Source organism: Sminthopsis crassicaudata, chromosome 5 (assembly GCF_048593235.1).
Source record: "Sminthopsis crassicaudata isolate SCR6 chromosome 5, ASM4859323v1, whole genome shotgun sequence".
Lineage (NCBI taxonomy): Eukaryota > Metazoa > Chordata > Mammalia > Dasyuromorphia > Dasyuridae > Sminthopsis > Sminthopsis crassicaudata.
The window spans coordinates 199532078-199556268 of record NC_133621.1 but is presented as its reverse complement, the minus strand read 5'-3'; the positions used below and the strand labels follow the sequence as shown (position 1 = coordinate 199556268).

The 24191-nt window shown below is 34.8% G+C and overlaps 1 pseudogene; it reads left to right on the top strand.

Annotated features, from left to right (window-relative positions):
* The first annotated feature begins 18085 nt into the window (after positions 1-18085).
* Positions 18086-18678, top strand: LOC141542443 (large ribosomal subunit protein eL21-like; annotated as a pseudogene).
* The last annotated feature ends 5513 nt before the right edge of the window (positions 18679-24191 follow it).

Genomic DNA, 24191 nt, shown 5'->3' with positions numbered 1-24191 from the left:
TTTGTATTCCATGCCCAATGAAGCTCAGAGGGAGTGGCTTGGTGAAGTTGCTCGGAGCTAGGGTGGGGGACGGAGTAAATATCTAACCGAATTTCCTCCCTACTACTTCCCCCTAAATGAAGCCGCTAGGAATTGTGAAAAGAAAGTAAACAAAATCTCCCTCTGACTTAAATTTGATTACATTATTCCCCTGTTCTGTAGTTTATTCCTAAAAAATGGTGGGGTCGGGGTTGGAAGACCTGGAAAGGGTGGGTGAGAGGGGATTAGAAGAGGGGAAGAGGACGAGGAGGGAGAGTTCATCAGTTAGGGAGTGGATGAGGAGGGAGAGATCATCTGGAAGGAGACATGGGAAGGGAGAAGAGAGCTAAAACAGTGGGCGGCTTTGTACAGCCTTTTGCTCCTTTCCCTGGAGATACAAACTGTCAACCTTTTCCCCCAGAGTTTGGTCTCCGGAAAACAAAGCTGTTAGGTTGTATCCGGGACTTTATTCCTCCTGAGAGAGCACAGTTAGAAGCGAGCTCAAGGTGAGCGCTGGCAGCAGGAGCTCCGGGCAGGGACGCAGGAGGAGTGTGTAATCTTAGGTAATCTTCACAAAGTCTCCAAGCCCTGGGTTGTTTTCCATAAGGGAGAGTTGATAAATCAGTCTGAGCTGCTTATCTGGCACAGCTGGGGAAATTCTGGGTTCTGTACGGCAATACATGCGAGAACCCCCGGATACGCCTAGCAAAGAATGCTCTACGTTATCCGCCTCTCAATTCAATCTGGTCTTCTGGAAGTGAAGGGAGCTTGAGCAAATCAAGGTGATTCCTAAAGTCATTAATCATTCCGTTTTCACCACACCGAGTCTGAAAGGAAGCAGAGTCCCCCTAAGGAAAGGAGAATGGCTTCATGATCTCCAGACCTTGCCTGCCAGAATCTCCTTGTGCTTAGATATTGGATTAAAGGAATAACTTTTTTCTATTTTTAGTGTTTTTAAAGTAGATTGTTCTAATATTTTTATGATAGTAAGATTGTCGCTGAAAATTTTTTTTTCCTTTAATTTTGATGCTTTTGAATTTTGAGCTGATTTCTGTTCAGCATTTTTTATTTTTTATTTATTTTCTTTTTGCTGAGGTAATTGGGGTTAAGTGACTTGCCCATGATCACACAGCTGGTAAGTGTTAAAGTGTCTGAGACTAGATTGGAATTCAGATCCTCCTGACATCAGGGTTGGTGCTCTATCCACTATGACACCTAGCTGCCCCCAGCAATTCTTAATATTTTTGGATAATTTTGTTTACTTTTATAATGTTTGATATATGTATTTTAACAGTTTCACCGATATTACAGAGTGATTTTTTTTTTACATCTAGTTTTGAATTTGTTTTCTTTTACATTGATTTAGTTTCTAATGAACATTTCCTCTATCTAGTTGATTTACAACATTCATATCTTAAATGGCATTTAATGAGTGTAAACTGTTTGCATTTTTGTTTTTCTTCCCAGGTTATTTTTACCTTCTGAATCCAATTCTTCCTGTGCAACGAGAAATTCGGTTCTGCACACATATATTGTATGTAGGATACATTATAACATATTTAACTTGTATAAGACTGCTTGCCATCTAGGGGAAGGGGTGGAGAGAGGGAAGGGAAAAGTCAGAAAAGAAGCGAGTGCAAAGGATAATGTAAAAAATTATCCAGGCATCTGTTCTGTCAATAAAAAGTTATAATAAAAAAATAAAAATAAATAAATGACATTTAAAAAGTGCTGTTCCACTGCTACTAAAATGTCACGAGTAATGTTAGGCTGAGATTATATATTATGCATTGGAACATGCTCTTAGTAACTTTGCCCCTTGATTTGGAGAATGTCCAAGCCTACAAATTCTTTTTGAAAATGTCTTTTATTTTTTTATTTTAAATAATAGATTTTATTATGAAAATATATGCAAAGATAGTTTACAATATTCACCCTTGCAAAACCTTTTGTTCCAAGTTTTTCTCCCTTCCTTTCCCCCTACCCTTAGAGCAGGAGTTCCCAAACTACGGCCAGCAGGCCACATGTGGCCTACTGAGGACATTTATACTGCCAGCCAGGTTATGGGCTGAGGGGCGGAGACAGAGTATGAGGTTTTGTTATTACTATAGTCTGGCCCTCCAACAGTCTGAAGGACAGTGAACTGGCCCCCTATTTTAAAAGTTTGAGGACCATTGCCTTAGAGAGTTAGCATTCCAATATATGTTAAACATTTCCACATTTATCACAGTGCACAAGAAAAATCAGATTAAAAGAGAGAAGAATGAAAAAGAAAATAAAAATCAGGTAAACAACAACCAAAACGGTGAAAATACTATTGATGCTGTTTGAGTGGTCTAGATTAGTGGCTATAAGAGAGTTGTTAAGAATCCCCTTTAAATCCACCACAAGTTTTAGGAGTGAAAGAATTCACTCATTCCCAAAATATTAGTTGCAAAATAAAAGTTTATTGTTAGATAGAAATCAGTTTGCCAAGAGACTGACTTCTATAGTGACAGATATATTAGAAAATGGAGTTTTGCACTGAGAATGAAGTTCTCAGTAGACAGAAAGTCCTGGCAGCTGAGTGAGCTACTGAGATCCATCTGCAAAAGATCTTTGTTGATGCAAGTGATTATATTGGGTATCTTGGTAGGGGCTGGGACAACCTGAGCAGGTCAGACCCAGTGAGGACTGGGACAGCCTGGATCTCCTATTGGAATTAACAACACTTTTAGCACTACTGTCTATCTACCCAGGTTACTTATACCTTCGGAATCTAATACTTAATTTTCAACAAGAAAATGGTATTTACACACATATATTGTATCTAGGTTTTATTGTAACACATGTAAAATGTATGGGATTGCCTGTCATCGGGGGGAGGGAATGGAGAGAGGTGGGGGGATAATTTGGAAAAATGAATACAAGGGATAATATTATTTTAAAAAATTACTCATGCATATATACTGTGAAAAAAAATTCTAAATTAAAAAAAAAAAAAAAGAATTAACAACATTTCAAAGGGGTACTTTTTGACCAGAATTTCTAATTGAATCAAAGGCCCTGGCATCCTGGCAAGATAATTTATCTGCGGAAGATATGCCTTCTCCAGGAATGATTGAGATTCTGAAAGGGATCACAGATCAATAGGAAATACAGTTTCTTAAAGGGACCATAATCTGCTTCACTATGTTGTGATCCACTAAATTCCCACAGTCCTCTCTTTGGATGCAGAGGTATTTCTTCATCACAAGTCTTTTGGAATTGGCCTAAATCACCTCATTATTCAAAATGCTTAACTACAAATACTTCTGAGACAACCTGTTACATCAGCCCATAATCCCAATATTCTTCTGGGGTATCACTCCATACCCCTTCATTTTGGTGGCCTTGTACAGGGAGAATCTGACTGTATCCTATAACCTCAGCAGTACTCTTTGTGAACCTATTTGGGGTATAGGGGTTTTCTTGGCAAAGATACTGAAGTACTTGCCTGGCAGAGTGCCAAGCTGAGTCCCGGCTTACCAGAAAATGAATCTTGATGAAGTTGTCCAGAAAGTTGAGATAGAGGTGAAGTAGCAGTGAAATTGCTCTATCCAATTGTCCCTTGGATGCTATTCTTCATTTTACTTATTTTTTTTAATGAAAACTTTTTATTTTCAAAATATATGCATGGATAATCTTCAATATTCACCCTTGCAAAACCTTGTGTTCCAATTTTTTTCCCTTCCTTCCCCCATCTTCTCCCCTAGACAGTAAGTAATCCAATATATGTTAAACATGTACAATTCTTCTTTACACATTTTCACAAATATCATGCTGCACAAGAAAAATCAGAACAAAAAGGGAAAAAATGAGAAAAAAAATGCAAGCAAACAACAATGAAACGAGTGAAAATACTCTGTTGTTATCCACACTCAGTTCCCCTGGTCCTTTCTCTGAGTTATGCTTAATTTTATAATCAGTTGTAGGAATATGCAGATAATTTTATGTTGCATAGCTGTTTAATTCTTAAAGAATTCATTATACGTTTCTTTCTTTTTTTTTTTTTTACTATATTAGTGCATATTATAATGCATGTTTTAACATATAATAAGAAACTGATTCTGACCCAGGGGATGCTGGATCACTCTGTCTCTCTAAGGAGTCTCTCATATGGACTGAGGGGTGCAGAGAAAGGCTAATCTCTAAAGAAAGATTCTTTTCTTTTATCTTTAGTTCTTGATACTCTCCAATCTGGAAAACTTGGGGAAATCATCTGAAGCTTATATATAGCTCATGTCAAGGATCTCTACAAAAAGGGATTGAAGAGGGAATCAACGTGTATTGTAGATAAGAAATAGAGCTATTAATTTCCTCCCCAACAACAACAAAAAGCTTAAAATACAAAAGAATCAATAGGTAAACATTTACAGAAATCTAAAAGGTGAAACAAATCCATAACTCTTACGTCTTCTCTCTTGAGAGATTGATAACTTAAAATATTAAACCACTAAAATAGGTAGTGCATGAATAGAGTACTGGTCCTGTACTGGGGAGATTCTGAGTTAAAATTTGGCCACAGATATTTATTAGCTGTATGACACTGAACAAGTCACTTAATCCTGTTTGTCTCCATCGCCTCATCTGTAAAATGAGATGTAGAAGGAAATGGCAAACCACTTCAGTACCTTTGCAAACAAAACAAAACAAAATGGGGTCAGGAAAAGTCAGACATGACCAATCAAAGAACAACAAAAAGAACTTGCTGAACTGCCATTTCCTTTTATTTCAACTCTCTAAACAATTTCATCAAGTCTTATCTCCTAACAAATTAGGTTATAACTTGGGGTTCTGCCAATCAACTCTGACTAAGCAATCCTGGAACACCAGGTCTTTCAAATTCACATTTTCTGTCAAGACTGGAAACATTCATCTCAGGATCACTATGCTTAGTTACCTGTTTAGCAAAAAAATTCATAAAGCAAAAGAGGCACTTAGGGGCCTAAGAGTCAGGCTTAAGTCTACTTCAAGCATCCCCCTCAACATTTATTATCTTCCTTTTTTGTTATCCTGGTCATTCTAATAGATGGAATTTCAATAAATGAAGTCTCAAAGTTATTTTAACTTTAATTTCTCTGATTATTAGTGATTTGGAGTATTTTTCATGTGGCTATTACTTTAAAATTGTTCCTATACTTTGGGATTTGCTACTGTTAGGCCCCTTTACTATTTCCTTTTTGAAATTCTTCATTTTTGTTCCTTCAGATTAGGAGGTTCTAAAACTCAATATACCAAGCATATATAGATGTTCATAGATAGTTTTCAGAGTGGTCCAAGAATTTGAATGGGAAAAATTATGTGTTTATTTGAATATAATTTCTTTCTTTTGTAATCGTATGTATTTTATTTTATGCATTTAAAGATATTATTTTGAGAAAAGGTCCCAAGTTTTACCAGATTGCCAAAGGGATCCATGACACACACAAAAAAATTAAGAATCCCTGCTCCAGATTAATTTTATTGTTATTTTTTTCTAGCTCTTTAAAATAATTGTCGGGTTGTTTGCTTGCTATGGCATTAAATAATCATTTTATAATAAATATTACAAGATAATCACAATTAATTAATAATAATGTAGCTAATAAATATAATTATTTATTACAAATCTTATTATATTTATGTCACATTTCCCATATTAAGAAAAGATTTATTTATCACTTTGTTTCCATTAAAGTTGAATTTTGTCAAGTTTTTTCAGTATCTATTAATATGATCATGTGATTTTTAAATTATTGTTGCTAATAATATGGTTTATTTTAGCTTTAGTTTTCTTACTATTGAACCATCCTTGCATTCATGATATTAATCCAACCTGGGCATAGTTTATATAGCATAGCTAATGTTATTGTTTTGTCATTTTCTTTTTGTTTTGATTCTCCCGAGTTTAGACATCAAGACCAAAAACAAACAAAAAAACCCCCAAAGCAAAACCCTTTCACTCTTAATAATTAAATTCCTTCTCACTGCCTTAAAAACAAACAGTGCTTTTAAAAAAAATTCTGAACTTAGACACACACACACACAAAAGAGCATTTCCAAACAGTGGATAAAGTTCTGAGTCTAATATAAGGAAGATCTGATTTCAAATATAGCCTGGAAAGACTTACTAGCTGAGAGATAGAAGTAAGTTAATTAATCTCTATCTCAGTTTCCTCAACTATAAAATGGAGGTAATAATTGCACTTACTTCTCAGGGGTGCTATAAAAAGGATCATATAAGATAATATTTCACAAGTGTTAGTACAATGCCTGGTATATAGTAGGCATTTAAATTGATTTTTCTTTTCTTCCTTCCTTTCACATAGCAGAAAACCAAAAAGGAATATGTATGAAACCATGAATCTCCATATCATATGACTAAAAAAATTCGCATAATAAATTCTATACAGTATTTTAAAAATTACCTTACTTATCTGTGCTTCTTTTTGATCTCCTTTTTTTTTCTGCCCATTTTAAACTGATACAAGAGCTCTTTCTTTTTTTTACATCATTTTTGGTAACCTCTTTCCTTTCCTTCCATTGCCCCTCTCCCAATTAAAAACAGAAAAAAAAAATCTTGTAACAAATAAGTATTTTGTTCTGCAAACAGTATACCTAGTATCCATGTCTAAAAAGGCATCTCTGTATCTCTCAGTTCTTTCTCTGGAGTTGGCCATCTCCCCATCAGCAGATTTGAATAATCTAAAATGCATCTACCCTAGGGCCTACTCTTTCTTATCTAGGATCACCAAGTCAAGTAAGATCACAAAACTGAATTTATTATCTTTCCCCCAAAAAAGTGGCTTCTTCCTAACTTCCCTGTTTCTCGCTATATCACCATTCTCCTAACTACTCAGACTTGCAAACTAGATGTCAAATTTGACTCCTTATCTTCTCACTCCTCATAAAACTTTGTTGCCAAGAACTATTGATTTCATTTTCTTAACATCTAACTATATTCCCCTCATCTCCCTTCTGATACTGACTGCTATCACATAGGGCAAGCCCAACTACCTCATTGCATATTATCTTCCCCATTAGAATGTGAGCTTCTTTGAGAGAAGGGACTATTTTGGGGGGATGGGTGTTTTATTGAAGGGAGTTGTTTTTCAGTTTTTTGCCTTTCTTTGTGTGTTCAGCTCTCAGCACAGTGCCTAGCACATAGCAAGAGCTTATCAAAGTCTGTTGACAGAGTGACTAACCCCAGCCTTCACTCCCACTCACTTCACTCTTTGGAAAACTCCACCTCTTACCTTTGTCTATCTCAAGCTCCTGCTCTCATGAATTTTCTATCAAGATCTTCACTGCTGGTTTAGTATCTTTACTTGCAGCTTAACTCATTGTTCTTCTCCCCAGTTTTCTTTCATCTTCCCATTATGTTTTTTCTTTCCCTATTAAAATGAAAAGGGATTTAATTAGGAATTAGTTCTCTCCACTATTAATTATTTCAGATTGTTATTTCATTAAGGTTCTTGGTGTCTTAGCCTGTGCAGACAGTTGATATTGCTTTGCCTTTTTTTGCATAATTATAATTTGGACTTGTGAGAAATGGAGAAAATGTCTAGTTTTTCATCTTATTTGTTCATTTCTTGAAAAAAGTTTTACCTCTTCATCTTTAAACTACTAATTTTTCTACCACTTTCTTCCTTCAGAGATTTTATTTCCTTTTTTATTTCTTCCATTATGTATCCTAAGTATTCATATAGTCCTTGTGGAAAATCCATTATTATTATTATTATTATTATTATTATTATTATTATTATTATTTGGTTCTTGTAGTTGTTATTCCTTTTTTTGAATTTCTAGGTTTATAATAATTGTTATACCTATAAATGTTTTCTTTAATTTCGTCTCTCTTCAGATTAATTACCTTAAAAGTTGCCTTGTACTAGGGCCAGAGCCTTCTTTTTTGTTGTGCTTATGGATAAGGAAAAGGATTTCATTTACTTTATTCAGGTCTCACCCTGAATTTTTGCATTGTCCTTTTACTGGTTGGTGATCCCCAGATAGAACAGCAATGCATGGACCTTACTTAGCCTCTTTTGGTCAGTTCCTACAAGGGACCATTTTCACTGATGGCTTCTTCATGGATACTAGTCCTGGGAGGTTGGATTCCCCTTGATATGTGCACCTAAATTCTCTGAGCCTGAAATAAATCTCTTCAAGATTGCCGAGTATGCCTCAATTTATTCTACATTAATTTTCGCCAATTAGTCTGAGGGACTATTTGAATTTATGATTAATTTGTCTAAATTTAAAAATTCTGGAGCACCCTATTTTTGTAAAAAGTATATGGCCATAAGTTTTTTTAAACATAGATTGCTGTTTACTTTTTTCCTTTGTTTTGCTTAGTTTCACTTTGTTAAGACTAGAAAGATTTATCAGTGAAATTGCTAGTTCCTCATTTTCAGCCAGCTAGTCGCAAGAACTTTCTGCAGTTAAAGTAGACTTTTTTGCCTTTAAATTCTCTTAACAAGATTAGTAATTAAACTATTTTTGTCATTAAATTGGTTTAGGGGAAACTATAAGTGACTTACAGTGTGGTAAGAAACCCATCTTATGAATTAAAAGTATTGGAGAATTTGTCAAAATAAATCAGAGTTAACTTGTAGGAAAGATGCCCATGTAGGTGGGTTTTAAACAGATAGGAAATGCCCCACTTGCTTCATATTCAAGAGGTAATCTCCAGTTGAGAACTTCTCAGAGAAAGGGTCTTCTGGAATTATCCAGTTCTCTCAGGGAAAGTTTTCTCAGGAGAGATGGGATCAAGCATAAGAAGATCAATGAATGTATCCTACAGGATCTCAATTAGGACAGGGTGCACTCATTGTTGGGACATGACTAAAGAAAGAACTATTAAGCTATGTAAAGTAGAACCATTTATGAGAACCCAAAGGGTTTAGGGGATTATATTGGCCAAAGCATGGAACTTTTGACTATTTAGAAAGCCTTGCAATTTTATTGAAAGCTCTCCCAAAGATGACTATGAACCGCTACATAGAATTCCCAATCCCTCTATTTTTGTCCACCTGCATTTTTTTAATTCCTTCACAGGCTAATTGTACATTATCTCAATGTCCTATTCTTTTTGTACAGCAAAACAACTGTTTGGACAAGTATACATATATACTTATGCAACATATATACATATATTGTACTTAATTTATACTTTAACATATTTAACATGTATTGGTCAACCTGCCATGGGGGGGGGGGAGGGAAGGAGGGGAAAAATTGGAACAAAAGGTTTGGCAATTGTCAATGCTGTAAAATTACCCATGCATATATCTGGTAAATAAAAACTGTAATAAAAAAAAAAGAAAGCTCTCCCCAAATCAGCTTAGAACAAATGAACAATTGTTATATTCTTCATCATTCTCAGTTTTTCTTCTTGTGATTATATCTTTTAAAAAGGCAATTTTATATTGTTAATAAATTATATTTTTATAAGATTCTAAAAGTATCAACAGGAAAATTAGGAAATTAGGAAAAACAAATTAGGAAAGAGGATTATCCTAGTCTGACAGGTCATAAATTCTATACTTAATAGAGGAGACAGATAAGATCTTGATCAAAATATTCTGGAGAAAAACTCAGAAGTTCAGGCTTGATTTAATGTTGTGTCTTGTCATATGTTCTGTGTGTCTCTTCTTTGTAAATGATGAAACCATGATTAGGAATAGTGGGTTCTTTACTTCAGATAGAAAAGGACCTTGTACAATCAGAAAAATCTTTATGAGAATGGGAAATATGTGTCTGTTTTGTCTATATTATTTGTGCTTGTACTAAACCATAGATAAATGGATGTTTTACCTAAGTCATTTCTTTTGGCATGATCAAAAACAAAAACAGGCTATTTTTGTAATGGCAAAGAACTGGAAACTGAGTGGATGCCCTTCAGTAGAAGAATGGCTGAATAAGTTGTGGCATATGAACATTATGGAATACTATTGTTCTGTAAGAAATGACCAGCAAGATGATTTCACAGAGGCTTGGAGAGACTTACATGAACTGATGCTGAGTGAATTGAGCAGAATTAAGAGAACATTATACATGGCAACAAGATTACATGATGATCAACTGTGAAGGACATGACTCTTTTCAACAATGTGGTGGTTCAGCCAATTCCAATAGACTTGTGATGAAGAGAGCCATCTGTATCTGGGAAAAGGACTGTGGGACTGAATACATAGTATACATAGTATACATAGTGTAACATAGTATTTTTCATCTTTTTTTGTTCATCTTTTCGGTTTGTTTGCTTGATTTTTGTTTTCTCTCTTATTCCCCCCCCCCCTTTTGATCCGGTTTTTCTTGTGCAGCATGATAAATATAGAAATATGTATAGAAGAATTGCATATGTTTAAACGATATCAGATTGCTCGCTGTCTAGGGAAGGAGAAAAATTTAGAACACAAGATTTTGCAAAGGTGAATGCTGAAACTATCTCTGCATATATTTTGGAAATAAAAGCTATTGTTGAAAAGAAAAATAGGCCATAAAAAAACTTTCAGAAAAGGTTTAAAAAAAGACAAATCTCTCTTTTTTTCTCTGTTTTCAACATTGGCCATGTTGAAAATGGATGAGAGAAAAGACAGATACAGAAATTAATTGAAAACTAAGATACCAAAAAAAGAGAAAAAGAATGAATGGAAACCAAATTTGTGGGGGGAAAGAATAATCAAATTTCTTTCATTTCTAAATTATAATTTGGATGATTTTATAAAGTAGTTTGATGAACTAATGAGATATTGAATAAGTTGTTTTTGAGAATATTTACCATTGGGAGAAAAGTATGGTAAAATTCTCTTAGGACATCTTTGTGAAGTTCCTTGGGATGAGCCCTATTGACAGGGTATTGTGAAACTGCAGCACTGCCATTCAAGGAGCTGAAGTCTCTCCCATTCATAGTGGAGAAATGATACTTTTGAATAGTAAAGTGGGTCTCATTGGGATCCCTTGGAAACTCATGTGTCTTTTTATGCCATTATTGAAGCAACTATTCACAGTGTATGAACTTGGAGTAAAGAAGTAGAAACAGCAATACAGAAGTGATTGAGGAGACACTCCTTCCCAGAACTTCCATCACCAGATATATTTTTTTAGTTCATAAAAAAGTGTTATTTTTCTCACCTATGGTATAATAGACTTAATTAAGAGTGAATTGCTTTTTTAAATTTTATAATTATAAAAATTTTTTGACAATATATATGCATGAGTAATTTTTTTTATGACATTATCCCTTATATTCATTTTTCCAAATTTTCCCCTCCCTCCCTCTACTCCCTCCCCTAGATGACAGGCAATCTCATACATTTTACATGTGTTACAGTATAACCTAGATACAATTTATGTGTGTAAATCCAATTTTCTTGTTGCACATTAAGTATTAGATTCCGAAGGTATAAATAACCTGGGTAGATAGACAGTAGTGCTAACACTTTACATTCACTTCCCAGTGTTCCTTCTCTGGGTGTAGTTGTTTCTGGTCATCATTGATCAACTGGAAGTGAGTTGGATCTTCTTTATGTTGAAGATATCCACTTCCATCAGAATATATTTTCATACAGCATTGTTGTTGAAGTGTACAGTGATCTTCTGGTTCTGTTCATTAAGAGTGAATTACTTTAAACCACCACCGTAATAGTAACTCACATGACAACCACTTGTCCATTTTCTGCAGCTTTAGCCAATTTGCTTTTCAAGTCATATTGGTCATCTGCTACTTTGCATCCCTTTGGACATTTATAGAAGAAAATTTTGATTGTGTCCAAGTCAGTTCTTGACTTGACTTGACCAAGGTTGAATCATTCCCTGGTTCTAAAGCCAAAGCTCTCTCTGATATTATAATAGGCTTCACTTAGGAAATTGTGCACAAGTATGATCTCCTTGTCTACATGAACTCTGTTAAAAAAATCTCATCTCAGTCTTAATCCAAAATCTATCCTAGAATTGGTCTGATGTTCTCCCTTTGACTTTATCTGCAGACCAGGAGGAGGTGGTATTGGAGGAGGGGATGATAGTTTAAATAAAATTCTAGATGAGATTTTGAGGCTAATATATGAGAAAAACAACAATTATCTAATCCTAAACTATTATAATTAGTGAAATTTTGCTGGTTGAGGAAGAGTCTCTCAGGACTTCAATTTTCTGCTATTTTTAGTCTTGAATCTAGGTATAAGTGTCTTATAGTGCATCAAACTACTGGTTCATCATTCAAGGGAAAGATCATGTGTCCCTGCAGTCTGAAGACAGCCACATTGAGGACATGTGATCTTTATACTGGAGCATATCTGAATTATTACAAAAAAGATACAGGCATAAGCTGTGATCTTATTAGCCTAAAATTTTAGTCCTTCCTAAAATTAATGTAAGGATAATTGAGTGTTGATGGAACAATTTATAGGACCAAATTGTTGTTTTATTAATTATTTAAAAGAAACATGCTTATTTTTGGTTTTAAATATAGAGAATGATAGAACATCTTGTGTTACCTAAATGGGAAAAACCAACTTTATTTGGGTTTATTATTACCACCTTAAAGGTGAATGTGTCTTGAAAGGCAAACATGCTTGTACAGCCTTGAAATTGACTACTCAATGCTTTTATCTACTCTATCCCAGAACTTTTTGTCACAACTAAAATTATTCTGGCAACTTTTAAATTAATTCAGTTGTATATTTTTTTTAAAAGTATTCTATTAATAATTCCCTAGCAAAATCTCATCCTCCTAGAGAAGGGATGAGTAGTTAAAAGAAAAATAATCAGAGTGATAAGTTATAACAGGATTAGCTAGTTATATATGCTGAATGTAAAAATGGGTTGAGAATGTTTTTTAATTTTTCAGTTGTTTGAATTTGCCATCCTGAAATATAATTCTCTGAGCAATAATGTTTATATTAGTTCTATTAAGGTTAGAGCTGGCTCTCAATATCTGACTTGGTTTTTGTAATAGCAGCCAGAATTATATTTAGATCTATTTTTTGTCAAAAAATTTTAACAAAGAAGGGTCCTGGAAAAAGCAAATGCACTAGAAGCTGTTCAGAAGCCCCATTCATTCCAGTGTGCCTGAGAGCAGAAATCTCCAAAGGACCAGAAGACCAGGGCACTAGATCAGAGGCCTTTGGAGTAACTGTTAAAATTGCTTGAATCTCTTTCACAATCACAGAAAATTTCCTGAACTCATATGTAGGGCAGACAAAATTGTTGTGCTGGACCAAATGCCTTATGGATTCCCAATTGTAGGGCATGTTTTATCAGGAGGTACCCTCCCTCATGACTATTGATTAATGAAAGAGTCATCTCAAATATTCATTGCAAATTTAGGTTATTATGAGTTAATATATAATCAAATGGAACACAATCAGTAGGGATTATTATTAATTGTTATTAATTGTGCTCATTTCCCTCTTCTCTAATGTCATCTTTGCATCATATTAAGGGAAGTGGTCCCTTCTAATTTCGCATTGCCCATAGAGGACTGCCTTCCATGCATTTAAATTATAACAATCCATTCTTCGAGAAACAACCAGCAGGATGATTTCAGAGAGCCCTGAAGAGACTTACATGAACTGGTGCTGACTGAAATAAGCAGAACCAGGAGATCATTGTACACAGAAACAATAAGATTATATGATGACCAATTCTGATGGACGTGGCTCTCTTCAACAATGAGATAATTCAGACCAATTCCATGATCTTGTGACAAAGAGAGCTATCTACATCCATCTAGAGGACTGTGGGAACTGAGTGAGGTTCACAACATAACATTCTCACTCTTTTTTGTTATTGTTTGTTCACATTTTATTTTCTTTCTCATTTTTCCAGTTTGATTTGCTTTTTCAGGTACAACAAGATAATTACATAAATATGTATGCATATATTGGATTTAACATATATTTCTACCATGTTTAACATATACTGGGTAGGAGGTAGTGGAAAAGGGGAGAAATTGGAACACAAGGTTTTGCAAGGGTTAATGTCAAAGAATTATCCATGCATATGTTTTGAAAAATTAAAAGCTTTAATTAAAAAAAAATAATGCAAGTAAAAATAAATAAATAAATAAATTATGACAATCCATAGAAAAACTAGTACCTTTCTATGAATTGAAGGGAGAGAATGAGAGAAGTAATTCATTTTGGACCTTTACTATATAAAAATCATTATTAATCAATTTGATAGAATCATATCAAAATTCTGTATATGAGATCTAGAGCTATGAGCTGCAGATTCTAAGTTTACTTGCTTAACTATAGGAAGTTAACTGAAGGCCCTCCACCCTTATTTGTCCTTGAAATGGTGACCAAGGTGATTCAACTACCTGGAAATTCCCCCAAAATATTTTTCTACCTCCAGACCAATCAGTTGTTCAATAGGAGAATGGGGCCATCTTATAATTATCTAGGTCATTGATTCTGGAAGCTTGTACTTCAAACTTAACCAAGTAAATTTACAGGTGATTTACATCTTCAACACCTACTAAATTTGTGCAGGCATTTGATTGACCCAAATTCTTGTCTGTGGTTTCCCTTTCTGTTCCTAATGTAAATTAAGTTCCTACCTTGGACCTTAAGTTCTAGACTGTGAGAAATTACTCAATTAGACTTTGGAGTCCTGAAATTAAAAGTCTATAATTATACTGCAGGGGGGAAGAAAGGAGTGTTCTATGGAATAGGAATGCTTAAAATCAATAATTGTCCTTTAATACTTGTACCTTAAACCCAAGTCCTTCCCTTGATACCTTATTGGCTAACTACTAGAGGTTACAACCTATCAGGTGTGAATAATTCCCCCCACATGAATGTGGGTCTCTATGGCCCCCCTGATTACATTACTCTTCCCTCAGTAGTCTCCTCATTTGGATGTAGTTCACTCCTCCTGATTCCCTATTGGCTATCCTGTCTGAAGAGTCTAATTCCCCTATTGTCCCCTCCTTCCCCATGTGTAAGTGGTTCTCTATTTCTAATTACAATCATTTGCTGAGGCCCCATCCTTGGTCACATTTTTCCTTTTTATTTTTTTATTTCCTTGTTCTCCATCCTAGCATTCCAGCCTCCATCTAATTCTCACATAAACCAAACATGATCATTTATTCCAACTCTACACAGTTCCTTGCCTTGATTTTGCCATTAAGAAAGAATAAGTGGCCAGAACAACCTTGACCTTCACCTACCATTCTATCAGCTCCTAATTAATCCACCATCACAGTCATTCACCACTAAAGCATGATTGCTGACTCCTGTCTCAGAATTGGGTTAGAATTAATCCTTGATTCTAGTCTCCGGCTGAAACTGATAACGACTGCTTTTTGTTTCCCCAGAATAGGATATCACTTGTTTAACTATAGGAAGTTAACTAAAGGCCCTCCACCCTTGTTTTTCCTTGAAGTGGTGACCAAGGTGATTCAACTACCTGGAAATTCCCCAAAAATATTTTTGTACCTCCAGACCAATCACTTGTCCAATAGGAGAATTGGGCTATCTTACAATTATTTAGGTCACTGATTCTGGAAGCTTGTACCATTTCCTCCTGCCCAAACTAAGGAAATATTCCTTACTTCACCCAACTTGTGACCCCGCTATTATATTATTTTGCTTATTTTGGTTTATGCATCACATGTCAATGGATGGAATTATTCTGTATTTGGTATAGTTGTTCCAGAACAACTGGGCATATAGCCCTATTAAAAATAGGATGCTACTATCAAACTTTTCATACCTTTTGATTCAGCAGTATCTCTACTGGGCTTATATCCCAAAGAGATAATAAAAAAGGGAAAAGGACCCACATGTACAAAAATGTTTGTGGCAGCCTTTTTTGTAGTGGCAAGGAACTGGAAACTGAATGGATGCTCATCAGTTGGGCCGAATAAGGTATGGTATATGAATGTCATGTTGTTCTATAAGAAATGACCAGCAGGATGATTTCAGAGAGGCTTGGGGAGACTTACAGGAACTGATGCTGAGTGAAGTGAATAGAGCCAAAAGAACATGGTGAATAGCAACAGCAAGATTATGTGATGAACAATTGTGATGGACTTGGCTCTTTTCAACAGCAAAGTGATTCAGGCTAATTTCAACAGACTTGTGATGGGGACAACTATCTGCATCCAGAGAGAAGACTATGGGGACTGAATATGAATCATAACATAGTATTTTCATCTTGTTGAGGTTTGTTTGTTTGTTTTATTCTTTCTCATTTTCTTTTCTGATCTGATTTTCTTGGGCAGCAGGATAAATATAGAAATATGTACAGCAGAATTATACATGTTAACATATACTGGATTACTTGTTGTCTAAGGGAGGGAGCAAGAGAAAGGAGGGAGAAAATTTGGAACACAAGCTTTTGCTAGGGTGAATGTTGAAAACTACTTTTGCAGTATTTTGAAAATAAAAGTTAGCATTTAAAAAGAAAAACAGGATCCTGGAAGGAGGAGGCATTTCAGATCCCGAGGAAGATTTGAGGTCCATGTCGTAGGAGAGGAACTTATACTCTTTAATAAAATGCCATTGGCCCAGAGCTCTGCCTTTATTGTAAATGGGATAATTTTAATCAACACAAGCATTACGAATTATCAGAAGAGCCCTCAGAGTTATCCCTACTGTTCCTACCCTCCAAGACAGTTCCAAAACCTTGAAGTAGAAACTAAAGGAATATGGCTTTGGACTGGCTCTAAAATATCCTGACTTTTCAAATGGACAATAACTCATGGGTATTTCAACAACTATAAACACGTGTTTAACTCCACCCTATGCCATATCTACATTGGCAAAGTAAAGTATATTTGTATACCACCTGTTTATACATTTCTGAGATGTATGTTTAGAAAGTAGGAGGGTTTCCAGCAAATTGGTGAACAATCGTTCATTAAGTATTGATGAGCTACTAGACACTGTGTGAATGCTGGGGTTACAGAGACAAAAGGGAGAGAATTTCTCCCCTCTTTCCTCCTACCCCCCAAAAATACAGCACTTTCCACTCTCATAACTCTATTAGAGTAATATAACATGTACAGAAAGAAGTACATATGAAACATATAGAAAATACTGACATTTGAGGAAGGAGGCATTAGCATTTAGGGGGAATATGGAAAAAACCTTTTGAAGGAATCTAGGAATTCTAAGTTACTGAGCTGAATGTGATATGAAGTAAAGTGACATCTGAGGCAGCTTGTACAATGACAAAGAGACAAGAGAGAGGCAGATGTTACAGGTGAAGATAACAAAAAGTTCAAATATTTAGACAGATCAGAAGAAAATTGTCCCTTATTGGTTAAAATGCAACAAATAAAAGTTATGCTTTTGTCTCTGCAAAATGAAAAATTTGGGCAGACAATGCCCTACATCTAGTCCCTAGTATTTGATTTTTCTGAAAACGGAAATGAAATTGGAGTAAGCAGTAGCATGCAAGATTCCAATATCTGTCTTTATATTTGAAGCATATATATGAAAGCTGATTCTCAATTTAAATGATTTTTGTTCTGACAATGAAACCAGTAAAATCCTCCTCCCTGCTACAAGCAATCATGTCCAATGAGTGTCATCGACAGAGAAGGAAGGGAAGCCAAACTTACTTAAAAAATGCAACTAATCGAAAATTCCTATTCAGGCTAAGGAGGGAATCCATGTCTTCTTTTGCAAGTTCAAAATCGAACACCTAGAACCATAGAATATCATAAAATTTATTATTGAAAAAAGATCCTAGACATAATCTATGGAGAAGCAGCATGGTTTGTATAGAGGATGTTGGGAAGACCCAGCGTGGAACACTATGGAATCTTAGATAAGTCATTTCCTAAGCCTTAGTATCCTCATCCATTTAATAAGGAAAATAATAGTTGCCTTGCATTAGATTTCTATGATTATGGTAGCATAAGTAAAGATGATTTTGTGTTATTCTGTGACATTTAAATCCAATTCATACTTAAGATATCACCTGGAATGTTAATTGGTTCTCTTTGAATGAATAACAATACTTTCCTCAAAGGGTTCTTATGGTCCTGCTTCCTGGTATCTTATTTCCTTATTGGGGCAGCCCAGCTGCATTTGAAGAAGTTGCCAAAATGAGGAACACCAAAGGAAAAAGGAGAGGGACAGATACATGTTTTCTAGGCCTTTTGAAAACATGGAATGGTTCCTTTGACTACATATATGCGAATATGCAAGAAAGATGATATTGTAGATATCAAGGTTATGGACACAGCAAAGAATACCCCACAAATGTGACCATGGCAAGACTGGTCTATAATGTTACTCAACATGCTATCGGCATTGTTGTAAACAGACAATTTAAGGACAAGATTCTAGCCAAGAGAATGAATGTCCATATTTAGAACATTAAACACTCTAAGAGCAGAGATAGCTTCCTGAAGGGGATAAAGGAAAATAGAAGAAGAAGGAAGCCAAACAAAAAGGCACTTGAGTTCAACTGAAACATCAGATGAAACACCACCCAGAGAAGCACATTTTGTGAAAATCATTGGCAAGCAGCATGAGGCGTTGGAACCAATTCCCCACGAATTCATGGCATAAATGACTATTTAAAAAAACAATAAAAAAAGCTTTTATGAAGATACAATGAGGTCATGTATGTATGGGATTTTATAAACCTTAAAAGTGTTAAAAACAATTATCACCATCAAAATCACCATTCCCACGTGGTTCAGACTCTTCATTTTGAAAATGAGGGGATACTAAAATTGTCAGATCTTTTACAGTCTCTGAAATTAATTTTTCTTAATCCCAAAATAAGATTTTACATTTATCCTAATGAATGTCATCTTATTAAATTCAGGAAAATGTCCTAACCATCAATCACATTTGCCATTTATGCCTTTAGTCAAGCCACTGATAGAAATGGCAAAATGCACAGAGCCAAACTTATTGTTCCCTAGAGAATTATATTAAAGAATGACTACTCTGGTTACAAAACTAGTTCTGAATTCACCTAACTCTACTGTTGTCAACGTGCTATCCTTCTACCTTATCCATTAAAATAGTTTGAGATATTTTGTCATATGCTCTCTGAAAACTATACTATGTTTACTGCATTCCTTTTAATTACATAGCAATTTAATAATCCTGTCCAAAAAACAAAACAAAACAAAAAAAAAAACTTCATTTGTTTTAGAGTTTATATGGTTTGATAGCAGTTCTAAGTAATCCAGGAAACTAGTCTATCCCTGATCAGATGATTCCTTTCAAAATCAACTCCAGAATATTTTATATTATTATACTTAGAAACTTGCTTTAATGTCATTTGTTCTGAAATAAACAATCTGCTCTTATTTCTAGCAGTTTGGACAAGAATGATGACTTCTGACCTGCTCTGACCTGACCCAATCTAATATTCTATTTCATATAAGATAGAAAAAAATGTTCCACTGCGAAAAAGAATTAGCTTGCATTTTGTTGTTTACAACAGATGTCACATTGTTGACTGATATCCAAACAAGCATCACTAGAGAGTAGTTTTCCAAAGTCACCATTATATAATCAGTGTCCTAAGAGAATTTTAATATAGCTGCTATTTTGCCTGAAACAGTAAGTCAAATAACAGGCTGGAACTTACAAAATTTAGCTGAGAATAAGAAACTCTGGCTCAGATGAGTGATAGAAGAATTTCTGGTTCAGCTTTATTATACCTGTTCAATTAAACTCAGACACAAATTACAACCTTGACATTATCTGGTCATTTCCGTCTCTATTTTCAAAATTTCACCTTGAGATATTAGTTTTAGCTCAAGTATTTGCTAATCAGTTTATTAATTTATCTGATGATTATCTTTTTGTTATCCACTCTTTGATGTATGAATTTTTACTTTCCCTCTGTAAAATTCCTAATAATCATCCTGGTTTGTCTTCTGTAACACCTGTAGAAATGTTACTTATTTCTAAATTGGTTTTTGAGTACCATGACACTCTGATCTGAGCATATAATAAACCAGTTATTAAAATGTCTTTGCATGTTGACAAATAAGCTTGGCAGCAGTACTTATCTTTTTGTTTGTTTGTTTTGGTTTGGTTTGGTTTTTATTATTATGCATGGGTAATTTTTTACAACATCATCCCTTGCACTCACATCTTTTCCAAATTTTCTTCTCCCTCTATCCCCTTCCCTAGATGACAGGCAATCCCATACATGTTAAATGTGTTACAGTGTATCCTAGATACAATATATGTGTATAAAACCAAATTTCTTGTTGCATGATAAAAATTTGATTCAAAAAGTAAAAGTAACCTGGGTAGAAAGACAATAGTGCAAATAGTTTACACTCAATTCCCAGTGTTCCTTCTCTGGATGTAGCTGATTCTGTCCATCATTGATCAACTGGAACTGAATTAGATCTTCTCTATGTTGACGATATCCACTTCATTCAGAATACATCTTCATTCAGTATCGTTGTTGAAGTGTATAGTGATTTCCTGGTTCTGCTCGTTTCACTCAGCATCAGTTCATGTAAGTCTCTCCAAGCCTCTCTGTATTCATCTTGTTGGTCATTTCTTACAGAGCAATAATATTCCATAATATTCATATGCCATAATTTACCCAGTCATTCTCCAATTGATGGGCATCCATTAATTTTCCAGTTTCTAGCCACTACAAAAAGGGCTGCCACAAACATTTTGGCGCATACAGGTCCCTTTCCCTTCTTTAGTATTTCTTTGGGATATAAGCCCAGTAGTAGCACTGCTATTTCAAAGGGTATGCACAGTTTGATAACTTTTTGGGCATAGTTCCATATTGCTCTCCACAGAATTATTGGATTCTTTCACAGCTCCACCAACAATGCATCAGTGTCCCAGTTTTCCCACATCCCCTCCAACATTCATCATTATCTTTTCCTGTCATCTTAGCCAATCTGACAGGTGTGTAGTGGTATCTCAGAGTTGTCTTAATTTGCATTTCTCTGATCAGTAGTGATTTGGAACACTCTTTCATATGAGTGGATATAATTTCAATTTCATCATCTCAAAATTGTCTGTTCATATCCTTTGACCATTTATCAACTGGAGAATCGTTTGATTTCTTATAAATTAGGGTCAGTTCTCTATATATTTTGGAAATGAGGCCTTTATCAGAACCTTTAATTGTAAAAATATTTTCCCAATTTGTTACTTCCCTTCTAATCTTGTCTGCATTAGTTTTGTTTGTACAGAAACTTTTTAGTTTGATGTAATCAAAATTTTCTATTTTATGATCAATAATGATCCCTAGTTCTCCTTTGGTCATAAATTCCTTCCTCGTCCACAGGTCTGAGAGGTAGACTATCCTCTGTTCCTCTAGTCTATTTATGATCTCATTCTTTATGCCTAAATCATGGACCCATTTTGATCTTTTCTTGGTATATGGTGTTAAGTGTGGGTCCATATCTAATTTCTGCCATACTAATTTCCAGTTTTCCCAACAGTTTTTTTCAGATAATAAATTCTTATCCCAAAAGTTGGTATCTTTGGATTTGTTAAACACTAGATCGCTATAGTTGTACCTTATTTTGTCCTGTGAACCTAATCTGTTCCCCTAATCGACAAGTCTATTTCTTAGCCAATACCAAATGGTTTGGTGACTGCTGCTTTATAATTTAGTTTTAGATCAGGTACACCTAGGCTACCTTCATTTGATTTTTTTTTTTCATTAATTCCCTTGAAATTCTTGACCTTTTGTTCTTCCATATGAATTTTGTTATTTTTTCTAGGTCATTAAAATAGTTTCTTGGGAGTCTGATTGGTATAGCACTAAATAAATAGATTAGTTTGGGGAGTATTGTTATATTTATTATATTTGCTTGGCCTATCCAAGAGCAATTAATGTCTTTCCAATTATTTAAATACTTAATTTTTGTGGCAAGTGTTCTGTAATTTTGCTCATATAATTCTTGACTTTTCTTTGGTAGATGGATTCCCAAATACTTTATACTCTCAACAGTTGCTTTGAATGGAATTTCTCTTTGTATCTCTTGCTGTTGCATTTTTTTTGGTGATGTATAAAAATGCTGAGGATTTATGTGGATTTATTTTGTATCCAGCAACTTTGCTAAAGTTGTGAATTATTTCTAATAACTTTTTATTAGAATCTCTGGGGTTCTCTAAGTATACCATCATATCATCTTCAAAGAGTGGTAGTTTGATTTCCTCATTACCTACTCTAATTCCCGTAATCTCTTTCTCAACTCTTATTGTTGAGGCTAGCATTTCTAATACAATATTGAATAGTAATGGTGATAGTAGGCAACCTTGTTTCACTCCTGATCTTACTGGGAAAGGTTCCAGTTTATCCCCATTACATATGATGCTTACTGATGTTTTTAAATATATAGGCAGCAGTACTTATCAAAGAATTCCTGGATATTTTTATATCCCTGGTATTTGGATACAATTTCCCATTCAAATATGAAGCTATCAAAAAATGCAATAAAAGTTTACCAAAGCAGACTAAGAAATTCTTTGTCCAGGACTTAAGAGTCTCAGCCAGTTTCACAAAGGTCACTGCATTCTTACTGTTGGAGCACTTGCAAAATGGCCTAAGTATTGTAATAGTTTACAATTATCTGAGTGCCTATAATGTTCCCTGGATTGGGAGAAGGGGGAATGATGATGGTAGATTAGAGAAAAGCAACAGATATGAGAGAAAAAAAAAAAAAAAAAAAAAAAAAAAAACATCAGAAACACATTTTTCAATGCTCAGAAGAAAAAATGGCAAAAAAAAAAAGGTCAGTTTTGTTATTAGTTTGTTAAAATTTATATACTTCTTTAGAATCAAAATATAAAGTTCAATTTCTTGTTTTTATTGTTGCTTAGTTGTTTCCAACTCTTTGTGACCTTATTTGAGGTTTTCTTGGCAAAGATACTGGAGTAGTTTACCATTTTCCTCTCCAACTCATTTTACAAGATGAAGAAACTGAAGTAAGAAGGGTTAAGTGACTTGCCCTGTCCATAGATACTTTAGTAAGTATCTGAGTCTGTCTGTCTGTCTGTCTCTCCTTCTCTTTTCCTCTCTCTCTCCTTCTCTCTTCCTCTCTCTTTTCCTCCCTTTCTCTTTCCCTCCTTTCCTCTGTCTCTCTCTTCCCTTCTCTCTTTCATATTTAAATGTTTGATTTAATGTTTGGTTTGTTTGAAATGATGATTAAGTTCACACTATAAAAAGAAAATTTTTAAAAATGGGAAAGGAAAAGAAATAAGCATATTCATGTAATACTTATTACAGGCCAGGCCTAGTAATAAGCACTTTATAAACTTCATCATTTGGTCTTTTCTAGCTTTGATTTGGCCAAGGAGATGGGGTTGATACCTTCTAGAAACTGTTAAACTCTGTTCATCTGTCTTCCTTGGGTAAAAGAGTTAGCAGCCTGAAGGAAAAGGAAGCTGCCCACACACCCCTTACCAATCTCTCTCCTATTTTGGTTGGGTGGGGTGGAGAAGGGAAGGCATCCAGGCTTATGCTTCCACTGATTTACAAAATTCCTAGCCTGGGAGTTCCTAGTTTTGGAGCTGAAATTAAGTGATTTGTTCAGTGAGAACATACACATACAGTATGTATCAAAGGAACTAAATCCAGGGAGTTTTGACTCCAATCTGGCTCTCTAGGCACTTGAGCCAGGCTAATTTCTATCTTTCATATACAGTCTATCAATTAGATATTCATTTGATTTAAGAAATTATTTCTTTAATCCAATAAATCATTTACACCCTTACTTTAAGCAGATAATAATGTCTCAATCCTTAATACCTAGTTATTAAACAGTCCTGTTACCCAGAGAGAAAGGAAGTTTTGAATAGAGGATAAAAGGAAATAATTTAATACTCAGGAATTCAGCAGGAAAGGATTTTAAATACATAAACAGATGGAGGGAAATATGAATGTACCAAAAACAAAGGTCTGAGAAAGGAGTAGCAACAACATCTCAGTAAAGACACTGTCCAAGAATAAACTCCAAGAGTTTGATGGGAGCTCTTTCATTTTTTTTTTTTTTTAATATTATCTAAGGAATATCTGCAGCTACCCTGACATAATCCACTCCACCTGCTTGGGCTGACTTAGCTGGGGCTGCCCCAGCACCTAGGGGACCATTTCTTCTATTGTGACTTCAGTTACCCCAAATTTCTTATAACAAAGTCACAAAGATTCCCATCATAAGATCATAGATTGAATTGGAAGGGAACATAGAAATT